The following is a 14,169-nucleotide window of genomic DNA, read 5'->3' as shown; positions in this document are numbered from 1 at the left end:
GTTTCATATTTGCTTCCTCTCCCATTCACTCACTCAGTCCCCTAGACACAGACCCACACACCCACACGCACGTATACATACACAGTGAAGTCCCAATATAGAATGCCGAAGGTGTTTGTGAGTTAATTTACCTTCTACATTTTGAGTTCTTTGCTTTTACAGGGAAATGATTTTAAAGATAAAATTAAGATAGTTACAAGCTTTGTAGTTGGCGGAAAGCAACATGTGTCATTTGTGGATTTGTCCCATTTTGTTTCGCAAATGCTGAAAGCTTTTCTAGTTACATTGAGAAGAGATTATGAGCGAATATCATTACTGTTTTCCATCTAAGCTAGTAAAGTAACTTAAAACACTCCCCTACGTCCCCCAGAGACCCCGAAGGAACATAGTCTCTACAGGGAACGTGGGCAGCAGTTAGGCATTGCTGGAGTGTGTTTCTGTTAATAGCATTTTCCCTCAACTGCTCCCACAGAGTTGGGAGCCCGTGGACCTAAAGAGCAGCCAGGAGAGACACGAAGTGGCAGCAACTACTAGCAATTATTGGGGTGCCTGGTTAAGCGTCTGCCTTCAGCTCGGGTCATGATCCAGGGTCCTGGGATTGAGCCCCATGTTGGGCTCCTTGCTCAGCAGTGAGCCTGCTTCTCCCTCTCCCTAAGCCCCCCACTCATGCTCACTCTCTCTCTCTCTCTCTGGCAAATAATAATTCTTTTTAAAAAAACCTGGCAATTACTTTAGGTGGTTTATATGTATTACCTCACATAATCTTCACAGTACCTTGTGAAGTAGGGACTATATTCCTATTTTGAGGATGGGTAAACCGAGGCATAGAGACTCAATTGTGAGTGGCGGTGTTAGAACTGGAATCCATGCAGCTTGATTCTAGAACTTGCACCCTTAAACTACCACTTGACCTTGCTTCCCTAAGTAGGGAGGAAGGGTCTGCTTATGGGATGTTTGTAGAAAAAGTTCTATAGTCAAATTTTGGAAATCGCATTCTGTAGTCTCTTGGGGATTTACTGTTTTTGGTCAGATATTAAAGGTTCTGAGAAGACTTCTACAGAGAAGCCTTTTGCCTTGTTTTTTTTTTTTTTTTTTTTTAAGATTTTATTTATTTATTCGACAGAGATAGAGACAGCCAGCGAGAGAGGGGACACAAGCAGGGGGAGTAGGAGAGGAAGAAGCAGGCTCATAGGAGGAGCCTGATGTGAGGCTCGATCCCATAACGCCGGGATCATGCCCTGAGCCGAAGGCAGAAGCTCAACCGCTGTGCCACCCAGGCGCCCCTTGCCTTGGTTTTTACCCTATGTTCTTAAGTCAGTGTGACACTAGGAAATGCCTGTTTAAGCTCTGTATAATGAATCCACTGATGGACGCTTCACTGAAATGTTTTCCGTGGGATTGGAAATAGGATTCCATTTTCTAAGTGTCCTTTTTTTTTTTTTTTTTTTTAAGATTTGTTTATTTATTTAGAGAGAGAGTGCCCGCGAGCAGAGGGAGAGGAAGAGAGAATCCTCAAGCAGAGCCCATGCAGGGCTTGACTCCGGGCTCAATCCCGGGACTCTGAGACCACAACCTGAACTGAAATCCAGCATCAGAGGCTTAACCAACTGAGCCACCCGGGCACCCCCATTTTCCAAGTGTCTTAATTCAACTGTCAGTGACCTGGTTGTGTAATAGAGTAAAGCCTGTGTATTTTCACAATTGAGCCTAGTCCCTCCTGCTGTTCTTTCAACCTGGCTTCCCGTGCCCTGTAGAGATTCTATTCATCCTGCTAAGCTCAGCTCAAATGCCATATACTCCCTAAAAGCCCTCCACCCACTCCGTTTTCCTTCATCTACTCCCCTGCCCCTGCACCTTGACATGGGTGCGTCCGTTCTCTGCTGCTTTCTCGGTGACTTGCTCAGCACCTGTCCTTGTTGGTCGCAATGGGGGAGGCATATTTTGCTACTCGGCAGCACTTTCTCAATACCCCACACGTTGAGGAACACTTGTACTCATTTAAATTGCCTTTCATTGCAGCTTTGATGGGAAGGAAGGGATGGATGCCTTTCTGGTGCCTGCAGCGCTTGCCTAGCTCTTTCGCCCGGTTGACTGTAGTGGCCGATGCCTTCGTGTTTGACCTCTAGGTGGCGGTGTTGTACTGTTTAAACACAGGGTTTAGCTTTCTGGCTCCTGCGTATTTGCTCTGCTCTCAAAGTTTAAATTGTCTGTTAATCACCCAAGTGTACACCCAGCTTAGAGATCCAAAGAATTGCTGACGTTATTTCTCCTGAAATAATAGTCAAGACTGATCGGAGACATTTTAGAAGGGGAGCAGTTTGTAATTTTCACTTTTTTTTTATCTGTTATCAGCTTTTTAACAAGGGGTGGGATAGGACAAAAGTCATAACATCATTTGCTTCATGGATTATGGGTTACAAAGGGGCCTTAAGACGACGGCTCGACCCATAATCCTGTAACAGACGGGACTACTTGCTCCCCAAGCCGCCTGTTGTGGCTGTGTGTGCTCTTAAAGATCCCATGGAAGGAAAAGCCACATCTTTGAATTAAAATATCTGCTTTCATCAGTTTCCTTTGCCTCAAATGAGGTCTGTTGTCTTTATTTCACTCTTGAGAGCTAAAGCTGCAAAGGAAAAGGCTGGGGTACATTATCCTTCCACGGGCACTTGCTTTTCTCTCTTCTGGGGCCATAGCAACTCTCCACAGTCCCCAGCTGTGACTGTTCTGCCAAGACAGATCTTAATGTAAAAAGAACTAGCTACATCAATGCGTCTTCAGAGCTGCTTAAAATATAATTGAGAACATTGCAGAAGGACAGTTATAATGAGGAACTGAGTGGAAGGAAACTCGTGGGCGCCCCCCGGCCCCCGCTTCAAAGCGTCCGTTACTCCCAATGTGTTGTGAAAGTGTCACAACTTCCACATGAAGACCCTCACACTGTAGAAAGGGTCTTTTGAGCTAAAGGGATCAAACATCAGAAGGCACGTGGCGGACGATTAATTTGGTGTAACACAACATAGCCTGCAGAACAAAGCCTGGGCCGCAAAAATGCAATATTAATCTTAGACAATGTTCCCTTTCTTTCTTTCTTTCTTTCTTTCTTTCTTTCTTTCTTCCTTCTTCTCCTTCCTTCCTTCCTTCTTTCTCTTCTTTCTTTCTTTGTTTCTTTCTTTGTTTCTTTCTTTCTTTCTTTCTTTCTTTCTTCTTTCTTTTAAAGAGAGGTGCTGGGTGTACTCATTTTGGTAAATGATAACTATTCCTCCTTTCTTTCCATGTCCGCTCTCCCATCTCTGTTCAAATAGGCACGTGAACTTTGTGTTCCAGGGAACAAGGCAGCTGAGAAGGGAGTGTTAATTTATCTGAACAGACTGCGCCTATCTTGTTCTGAAAAAGCAGTGCCGGAACTCTCTGGATGAGGGCTTCGTCCCAGAAAAGGCATTGGTTTTACAGCTTTGGAAGATGAGCCGAGAAGTAAGCTTATAGCCCTACTGGCCATTTCCCTAACACCTGTTTTGACTTGGGAAATGGAACTGTTTGCCATTTCCATGCTTGAAGGATCCTTTCGTGCTGCAGTGGAGCTCCTCCTGGTTAGATGTCTAAGCCCGAAGGTTCTTTGGGCTCTGTTTCCTCACTCTATGACCCCCTGTGGCCATCTCCTGATGGAAATGGGATAATTGAGAAAGGCAGGCTATTTGGCAAAAAGGAGCTCATTTAGGTGTCGGGGGGCCCAGGATCTCAGGGGAAGTGTTCTCTGGAGCAGGATGGAGCTGACTGAAGACTGGGCCGGCACACCGAGAGGGCCGGGCAGAACCTGGGGAAGGTCACGGTCAATCAGCAAGAGGAGGATGGCTGGGAAAGCAGTCGGAACGATCCTTGCAGCAAGAAGAACGCCAGGTAGACTGCGCAGTGCAAAACGCAGCCCAGAGACAGGAGCATGAGAACGAAGACGAGACCTTAATTTTGCTTAGGGGGATTGGTGACTTTGAGAAACCTCCAAACTGGAGATCTGGGCCACCTGATGCTCCTGTAGGTCCCCTCCTCTCCTCTCCCAATGTATTTATTAGATCCTTAAATTATTTATTCTTGATTTCTTTCAGATTCAACAGAATGGTTATAGAAGTGCTTGTTCAACTGGTATTCTTCTTAGTTTTATTCCAGGCCAGACCCTTCCCATGTTTTATCTCAGTTCTAAGGAATCTCAGTTTGTCTCTTGGATTTTTTTCTTCATTTGCGGAGTCTGGACTAGCCTATGATAATAGTAGTACTGTTTGTTTGTTTTTAGATTTTATTTATTTGACAGAGAGAGAGAAAGAGAGCACAAGCAGGGGGAGTAGCAGAGGGAGAAGCAGGCCCCCCCCCCACAGATCAGGGAGCCTGATGTGGGGGCTCAATCGCAGGATCCTGGGGTCATGACCTGAGCCGAAGGCAGTCGCTTAACCAACTGAGCCACCCAGGCCCCCCAGTAAAACTGTTTTTATTTTAATTATTAGCAATAGTAGTGGTACTATAATATTTGAGTGCTTACCACTCCCCAGACATTGTATTGAGAGGTTAACTTATGCCTTCTATAATCTACCCAATGTCATGTGGTTAGAGCTGTCATTGTGGTCCATTGTACAGATGAGTAAACTGAGGCACAGAGAGGCTAAGGAACTTGCAGGAACCCACGGCTAGTTATTGGCAGCGCTTGGACTGATGCCAGAGCACAGGGCTGCCTTCTTGGTAGTAGCAGAGTGCCTTAGAGCTGAGTCTGCAAAAGGAGGAAGGAAAATGGCTACGTGGGGACTCTGAGCAGCTTCGGTGGGACTCTGTAGACACCCTTGGTGGCAGAGGCAGGATGCCTGTTTGACAAATGAGCTTTCCCTCTCGGGCCCAGGGATAACATTTCCAGCCTCCCTTGCAATTCAGGTAGAGACGGTGATGTGGTTGAGTTCCGGCTAAGAGAATGCAAGTTGGAAGCGATGGACGCCACTTCCGGGCCTCACGCATAAAATCTTCTCATGTGTGATCCTCTATGTATAGTCCTTTCCCCTTCCACCAGATAGCTGCCAATGAGCACAACAACACTGTCAGAAATACGGAGCCTTGACATGGAAGGAACCTGGATCCCGGGTCACCTCGTTGGAAGGGTCATCTGATGACCCAAGGCACTTGCGTTGGACTCTTACCTGTGAATGAACGTGTCTGCTGCGAAGCCTCTGGGATTATGAGCTTTCTTTGCTATGGCAGTTGGTGTTGCCCTGACTTAGTATAACGACACACCACATAGGTCATGATTCTTGGCTCGGAGCTCGGTCAGGTAGTGAGGAGGCAACTAATCTCTGGAGAGCAGTGAACGAGAAAGATCCGGTTTTTGTAGCCAGTTGCGAAATGCCAAGAAATAATGATTTGCAGGCCAAGGAGATGATAATGATTACAGAATTTCAGGTCGGGTTTGCTGGATATTCTTCTTCTAATGCAAACTTCTAATGCTAGAAGTTCACCGTATGACCCTAGGGGTCGGTGGAAAGGTTTGGAGAGTCCTGAATTTGGGTGCAAAATTGCACAGACCAAGTGGACAAAGGGAACCTGGCCTTTCCCCCATAATCCCCAAGGGGTCTACACTCAAAAAAGTGAAGAACCCCAGTTCTAAAGCTCAACACAAGCCACATAGGAGGCTTATTTAGAAGAGAAATTGAAAACTTGACTTGGCTGAATGTTCCGGATTTCACATTTTTTCTTGGGATTTCCATTTCCCCCACTTGTATATGTCAAACTATAAAAGGAGAGCTTTTCTTAAACCCAATACATTAGCATATGGTACAAGTGTCAACGAGCAAGTGAAATGGTCCGGATGAGGGAAATCATGAACATGACATATGATTGTCCTGCGGTCAAGTAGCACCTTGGGCTACCTGACAGTCATAGGACTAAAAGTGAGCTGAGATCACGGTTTACCAGCTGGCCTGCCAGCTTCCTCTCCCCTGTACCAGTAGTCCCCCTTATCCACGGGGGCTACGCTCCAAGACTCCCAGTGGATGCCTGAAACTGTAGATAATACCCAGCCCTACACATACGGTGTTTTTCCTATATACACATACCTATGGTAAAGTTGAATTTACAAATTAGACACAGCAGAAGATTAATAATAAAATAGAACAACAGAACATCTGTAATAATATAACGTAATAAAAGTAATGTCAATGTGCTCTCTATCTCAAAATATGTTACAGTCCTGGGGCGCGTGGGTGGCTCAGTGGGTTAAGCGCCTGACTCTTGATTTCTGCTCAGGTCATGATCTCAGGGTTGTGAGCTCGAGCCCTGCCGTGGGCTCCAAACTCAGCGGGGAGTCTGCTTCTCTCCCTCTCCCTCTGCCCCTCCCCCCACTCACATGCTCTCGCTCTCTGAAATAAATAGATAAATTTTTCAAAAAGACATATCTAACTGTCCTGTACTCACCCTTCTTGTGATGATGTGCGATGGTAAAATGCCTGTGTGATGAGATGAAGTGAGAGGAATGACAGGCATTGTGACAGTGCGTTGGGCTACTATTGACCTGAGGGCAAAAGGAGGATCGCTTGCTTCCCCCCAGGGCCGACCCTGGGAGGCTGAACCCTCAGAAAGAAAAATGGAGGATAAGAGGGGACTGCTGTGTGTTGGAAGTGTCTTGGCCCTCCAGATGCTCTGTGGGCTCCTCCTTTTCTAACACACCTTCCCTGATCCTACTTTTCCCTTCTTGATCTCCTGGCCCATCTCATCTTCTCCCTTAATTATTCTGTATGTACAATGAAATCCCGCAAGGGCCATCACCAGGCCGAAGGGCGGGTCTGTGCATTAGACCTCTTTCGTATCCACCGGGGGGCTCCGGAGAGGCCTGGCCTCACACGACACCCTCCGTCTGTACTTTACTGTGCTGGGGTGTAAGAGGAAAAACACAAGCAGCAGGACTGGGAGATACAACTTCTGATCCTTAAAGACCTTTTAGGAACTTTGTTGTTGGTGGCCGACATTTACTGATGGCCTGCTCTGGGCGAGGGTCCAAGCCAGACACTTATTCATTCAATTGACAAATATTTATTGAATGCCTGTGAGGTGCAAGGCTCCGTTCTAGGTTCTGGGGATATATCAGTGAGTAAGATAGCAAAGTTCTCCGCATGAGAGCGGTGATTGAATTTCATCGTGACAGAAGTTAGGATGCAGCTGGGGGTGGGGGCATGGGGGGGTGTAGAGGCTCAGAGAAGGGGAGGGCATGTTCTAAATCACACAGCTGGGGAGCGAGTGTTGACCTTCTGACTCTGAGTCCCAGGGGCTTGTCAACACATCAGGGGGGAGGGAAGAGAGACCTGAAAGAGATCAGAGGCAATTTACAAAAGAGTTCTGTTTATTGTTCTTCTTTTTCTTTTTTACATAGCAATGAAAAACTTCTTTATGTCAAAATATACCACTATATACAAAACAGGAGAAACTAGGAGAAAATGTCTGCTAATGTGTAATACACAAAATTAACATTCCTTTATTCAGTTTATTTATTTATGCATTTATTTAAGTAATCTCTACACCGGACGTGGGGCTCGAACTCACCACCCTGAGATCAAGAGTCATGTGCTCTTCCAATTGAGCCATTCAGGTGCCCCCAAAGTTAACATTCTTTTTTTTTTTTTTTTAAGATTTTATTTATTTATTCGACAGAGATAGAGACAGCCAGCGAGAGAGGGAACACAAGCAGGGGGAGTGGGAGAGGAAGAAGCAGGCTCATAGCGGAAGAGCCCGATGTGGGGCTCGATCCCGTAATGCCGGGATCACGCCCTGAGCCGAAGGCAGACGCTTAACCGCTGTGCCACCCAGGCGCCCCCAAAGTTAACATTCTTAATGCACTTTTATAAATCAGTAAGAAACACATTCCAAAAGAAAATGAGGAAAAGATATTAGTATGTGACACGTACACACAAAGAAGCCGGAAACATGAAAACCGGTAAAACCTCGCGAGGAAGAGAAGAAATGTATATTGACATAGCAATGGGCTTCCCTTTCTCTTTATCGGCTGGGCATTTCTTTAAGGGGTGATACTCAGTGTTGATGGGGATACAAGAACAGGATCTTTCATTCCGGCTTTAGCGATCAATTTTAGGATGTTTTCAAACCGATGGATTCCTCTACCTCTTTAAAATAACAGGGATTTGAAAAGCCTCTCTTTTTTCCTACCTTTTTTACAGTGTTTTCCAATTTTTTTCTACAATGAATATGTATCCTTTTCTATAATTAACAATATACATATATGCATTTTAAAAAATTCTATAAATATTGAAGAGAAGATGAGGAGGAGATTTTATTGGTTTTTTTTTTTCTGAGCAGCAGAGCATGGTCCTAGCCTCCGAGTAGGGGAGCAAATTCATCGTCTGCAGGTTCCAGGGTATCCGATTGCCCTTCTTTCGTGTGTCCTCACCTGTCCCGTCTGTGGCTCCCTTCCTTTCAGCTCCTGGGCAGAGCCTGGTCACCAAGTCCTCCAAATCCCTGAGTGCGGTTTCTACCGTTGCTGTGTTGGGTGCCTTCACAGAGGGGATTTGCAACCCTGGCTGCACTCCAGAGCCACTTGGAGTGCTTTGAAAAATAGTGATACCAGGTCCGTCCCAAACCAATTAACTAAGGCTGCCTGCTAGTGTGGCTGAGAACCAGGAGCCCGTAGGCTGGCTGCAACTACGTACGTCTCGTTATTTTGTGTGCCTGGGTCTAGGTCATGTGATAGAATACAGGCTTGTTGAATTGGGTTAAATAGGCTTGGTTTCCCAGGCCCTCCAGCATAAAGAATTCTGATTTTGCTGCTTCTGTGGGTTTGGTTTTTTTTGGATGGTAACCCAAGGTGTCAAACAGAGACGCATTAAGAGCTGTCAGATCTCTATGTGAGTCAGCACACCGTTCTTTTAAAATCTGAATTCCTGGGTTGTAATAGCTCAAAGCACCTGCAATTAGTTACATATTTTTTTAAAAATAAATTATTGCATTTTTTTTTATGATTGTATTTACTTATGTGACAGAGAGAGAGCGCGCACAATCAGGGGGAGCAGCAGAGGGAAAGGGAGAAGCAGGCTCCCCCCAGGGAGCAGGGAGCCCGATGCAGGCCTTGATCCTAGGACCCTGGATCATGACCTGAGCCGAAGGCAGACGCTTCACTGACTGAGCCACCCAGGCACCCCTAGTTTCAGGTTTATTGTGAACATTTCAAAGCAAGATGAATTTTGATTCATTTGGTCAAACAAAGCAGTATGTTGCATTGCACTGTTTGACAGAAGCAACAGTTAGCCACCAAAGGGTGGTTACCGTATTTCCCCTTCTCTGGCACTAAATAGGTACCCAAGAAATAGAAGACAAATGAATGAATGAGTGACTAGTGGAATGACTGAATGACAAAACTGAAGCCAGGGCGATACAATGTCTCTAACTTCATACTTGTCTCTTCGAAGGGTTTCTAGCTCCTCTAACTACTACCTATCTTACTTTTCACCACCTAATTTGTATTTGGAACTTAAGTTGAATATCACCGTTTTGGAGACTGGGTTGCTGCAAACACCCTAGGAGCCCTAGATCGTCTTCAAAGTAAACCAGCGTAGGGGCTAGGACAATGTTCGAGAGCATTCAGCCCAGAACCTGGGCACCTGTAGACGGTCTGCCAGTTTCTCAAATGCCACCATTTGCTCTCCTACAAAACTATCCCCTTCCTCTCTGCTCTGAGTAAAGACTCTTAAAAGCCAGGTATGAGCCTCACCAAATTTCTCCCATTGCATCTGCTCCGTCGACAGGCATGGTACCGTGAAAGCAAATGTCACCGCAGCAGCCATAATTTAAGACGTCCTTTTAAAAAATTTCAATTTCATCATTTCACAGAAGAATAGATCAATATTTCTACAGTTAAGAGTTTAGTTAAAAACCCTGCTGTGCAATGAAATAATGCATCTGCTACTGGCGTAGAGCGACTGGGATGTTAATTCCCTGGTTTTGTGTCAGTTAAGGGCAAATTAGCCTTCCAGCACCAGTCATGACTCATTATGTCATTATGTGGAAGGCACTTACTGTACCTCCACTACTATGCAATTTAGATCCAATAAAAATTGTGACAGCGTTTTTATCCACTTCATTAAGCTACTAATTTCTTGTAAAAAAATGTACATTAATCTTTTTATAGCTTCATGCAGAGTGGCATATTTTTAGACTCTAACATTGATTAGGTCCTGGTTAAGAATAATTTTCACAGTACTTTTAAGAAATGTAAATAAAGTTACAATAATTTAATTTTTCAACATAGTTATGACAGTATTGATCTTAAAATGAACATGTTGGCTGAATTAAATGTGTAGCCCAAATGAAATACAGACTGAATATTTAAACATGCAACAAATTACAAAGCATGGCTTAACAATACCCTGCAAACAGAATGAAGAGAGGGAGCATGAACCTCCATGGAAAATATTAATTGCTCACATTTTAAAAGATGTAAATGGGGATTTTTTTTTTTGACATCTGACTTTTCTTACCCAAATGTTTAAAAAATACAGTAAAAAATTGTCTTCCTCCTTTGATTTTTCATTCTTTGTTAAGTATTAATGGCCCTTCTGCCTGAATGCATTAGGGAAAAGTAGAAAAGGGAAAAGTTCCCTCTGCCAAGGCTGTGATATTAGTAGACCGGTGTCGGAGGAGATGTGCCCGAGGTTTTCAGAGGGTTCTGTGGGCAGTCTAGGGCACTTGGTGGCCGGAGCTGCTCCTGGTCACTCCAAGCACCCACCCTCCCCAGGCCATTTTTGAACAGGGCGGACCAAGCCATGAGTCATGTCCTCACTGGCCGTAAAGGCGAGCTTGAAATGCTGCCTGACATTTGACGCAGTTACGAAGATTTCCCATTAGATCCTGGCCTGCCTTGCTGGACCTCGTCTCCTTGCTCTGGACTCTGGGCTACATTCTGACTTTGCCCCCTTCCGACAGTGCTGCCTTCTGCTTTCCCACACTGGGGAACCCCAGCTCTGTACTGGCTTCTGAACCTACCCTGTTCTAGCCCCTTGGTGAGGGTCCACCCCATCAGCCCCCAGGGGGCATGTGGAGAGTGAGGGGGGTGCAGGAACCATCCGAAGTTATCACAGGGGACACAGAGTGTGGAGGGTGCCACACTTCCGTTCTCCCAGAGAATAGCGTTGTCCCCTCTCCAAGCACGTCCCCGGCTCCTGTGAGGAGGCTTTGTGCTGGGTGAGTACAAAGGGCTGCTGTGGAACCGAAGTTCTAGGACTGAAAGGCCTCCCTCTCCATGTGGGCATTCCTCCTGGGACATGCCTGGCCAGTTGGGTGGGGATGCTTCCGATGTTGGGGAGCTCACTTGGAAAAAATCTTTTGAATTTACGGAGTCTTGTCTCTTTCCCGAAAGGATTTACAGTGGGGGTAGAGAAGAGCTTCCTGCCTCATCCCATCCGCCCGGCCCCCGGGACAGTGCATGTCGGAGCCGTTCTGAGTGCTGCCGGCAGCCGGTCAAGGTCACGTCTCAGGCTGAAAGAGGCTGCAGCTGCTGTGAAGGGTAATGACGACCCTCTTACCACTGCCTGGTCCCTGGTTCTGACTGTGTGATTGTCCCCAGGTAGGCCTGTGTGGCGCCAGAGGCCTGTCCTTAGCCTGTGGCCCAAGCAGCATCTCTCTGGTCCTTGGTTACTCTCTGGAAATGGTCCCTCTGCTCTCTGGCTGCCCGGGACCCTGGGCCTCCTGCCCTGGGGTTTCTCTAAAGCCACTCCTCTTTGCTGCTGCCTCTTCCCGCTGTTCAGGGCTGAGCCACACTGCTCCTCGTGGGAAGGGAAGCTCGTTTCAGCGGAGCAGGGCTTTACCCCCTGGCCCACCAGGAAGAACGGTCAGGCTCAGCCTTCTTCTCATAGGAGCATCACTGCCTCTTGGTGAGGCAGCTGAATACACTGAGAGCCAGAGAGGTAATGTGACTAACCCAGGGCCACACAGCTAGACGGCGGTGGAGCCGGGGTGGGAACCCCAGCCTTCTGCCTCCAGATCCCGTGCTCAGCTTCTCAGAGCTTACAAGATGGCCAAGAGCTTGGGCAACCTGGGGTGGGGTGGATTTGGGCTCAGACTCCAGCTCCCACTTACAAGTTTACTTGGCTTGGGTAGGTTACCTAACTTCTCTGAACCTCTGTTTCATCTTGTATGAAATGGGGATAAATGCTTTTTAACACATGGCCGTGGTGAGGAAGGCATGAGTAAAATGTGAAACCCTCGGGCTCATACCTGGCACACACTGAACTCGATAAATGGTGGCCATTATTACTATTACTATCATTACTATGACTTCATCCGAACCGCACCATAACCCCACATGGCAGGTACTTATTTATGGACATTCATAATCACAACAGCTGAAACTGACAGAGGGGAAGACGAGGCTCGGCACGGTTTGTTAGGGTCTCCAGGGAGCCCCCTCCTGTACTTCTCTGCCCGGGCCCAGCATCACTTTGTCAAACCCCAACCCCATAAGGCTCCCGTCTCCCTTCTTCCTTTCGTGCCCAGGCTCAGGGACGCGGGCCCCCATGGCCGGGTGGCCTCTGGTCCTCAGGGGGCCGCCTGGGTAGCACAGAGGCTGTGGCTGGGGCAGCAGGATCCAGCCCAGAGGAGGAGCGGGGCTGTGCCCCACGCACGCAGCCTCTCTCTCCAGGAAAAGCCAGTGTTCTGGGTCAGGTAATTACTCCCGGCAGAAATCTCTTTCAACTTAAGTATAGGGTTGTGCGTGTGCCGCTGTCTGCGAGGCAGCCCTGAGGACTGGCGGGAGGTTAAGTTCTGTTTCTCTTCAAAACAATGATCCCTCCGAGGATTTATATAAATACTCAATCAGTTTCTTATTATGACAATGTGGAGGAGCGGCTGGTTGCATCTTCATAATTAAGACCTGAAGAAAAGTCAATGACAGGGAATAAATTAGACTTGGAGGTTTGTCGCCCTGCCCGTCCTTCCTTTCCCCGGTACACCTTGGTGCCCTCTGGGGATCGGCCCGCGGGCCTGGCCCCCCGCTTCCAGGCAGGCCCAGCCCCGCACGCCCCAAGCAGGAGCCGAGTGGGCCACAGCCGTCCTCTCCCCACCAGGCTGCGAAGTCCCGGAGTAGGAGGGGCTTCGGTTTGCAAGCGCTTTTGCCAGATGGCATTTGATACGAATATTGATGTTAATGGCGTTTGGATAATGACGCTGTCTGTGGCAGGGGTTTTATTACTGTTATGAACGGTGCGGTCCTGGAGGGAACCATTCCGTTTAGTTACCTTTGTGTGTGAGTTGCAAATGTTTAATAGACAATTATCAGGAGACGGTGTTCTAGGGGATTGGGGTTATTCCTGGATTCCCGGGCAGGGGCTGAAATCAGTGTGCGCCCTGGAGCTCAGGCGCCTTGGAGGGGCGGGTCCGGGCTGCCTGAGATCACTTCCTTTCTGCAGAGACCCATCACCCTAAGTCTTTCCTGTTTGTCCTCGGACAAGGCTTTGCCGTTCTCGAGGGGTCGGCTTTGTTGCTACCTCTCCGTACCAGAGACATCAAAACCCTACCTTTTACACTTCCTGGGGGAGTTTCAGCTTCTTCCTCTTCAAAATGAATAATAAAATCCTCCGCTCTCATCCTAATGGGGTTAGTAGGAGGTGTTTAGCTTTTTATAGCTACCTCGACGATCGAAGGAGGCAGATGAAGCCATCACAAAATTAAGGAAGAGGTCATCGTTAGAAGGCCAGGGACCGAAGTCTTTTAAAAGCATTTCTGGTCTTAATTCAAAGCACCTCTCTGGAGAGTTTCAGGGAGCAGAGGCTGTGGGTTTCCTCTGTTGGCACCAAAGCTTTGGCGAGGTGGGGACCGTGCGGCAGGCTGCTCTGCAGGGCCCATGAAGGGCCAGTCTCCTTAGAGCAGATATGACACTTGCAAGATGGATTATCTGGGGGATAGTCGGGCCTGTTTCCCTGAGTCAGGCAGAAGCCTCCCGGCCTGGTGAGAAATGGATGAACGAACGAGTGGGACCTCAGGTGTTTTCGGGGTCCTTGGAAAATGGCTTCAGAGGCCGCGCTGGCGGATGCTTCTGGCCAAATGCTCCTGGGATCTAAGATATCAGGCAAAATGGGAAATCAGGAGGCTGAGCTGAACTTCTGGAAACAGCATAAAAATGGATTGTTGTGTGTGCTCCCCGCGCAG

The sequence above is a fragment of the Ursus maritimus genome, unplaced genomic scaffold (genome assembly GCF_017311325.1).
Source record: "Ursus maritimus isolate PB19 unplaced genomic scaffold, ASM1731132v1 scaffold_32, whole genome shotgun sequence".
NCBI lineage: Eukaryota > Metazoa > Chordata > Mammalia > Carnivora > Ursidae > Ursus > Ursus maritimus.
Note: the sequence above shows the minus strand (reverse complement) of the source record.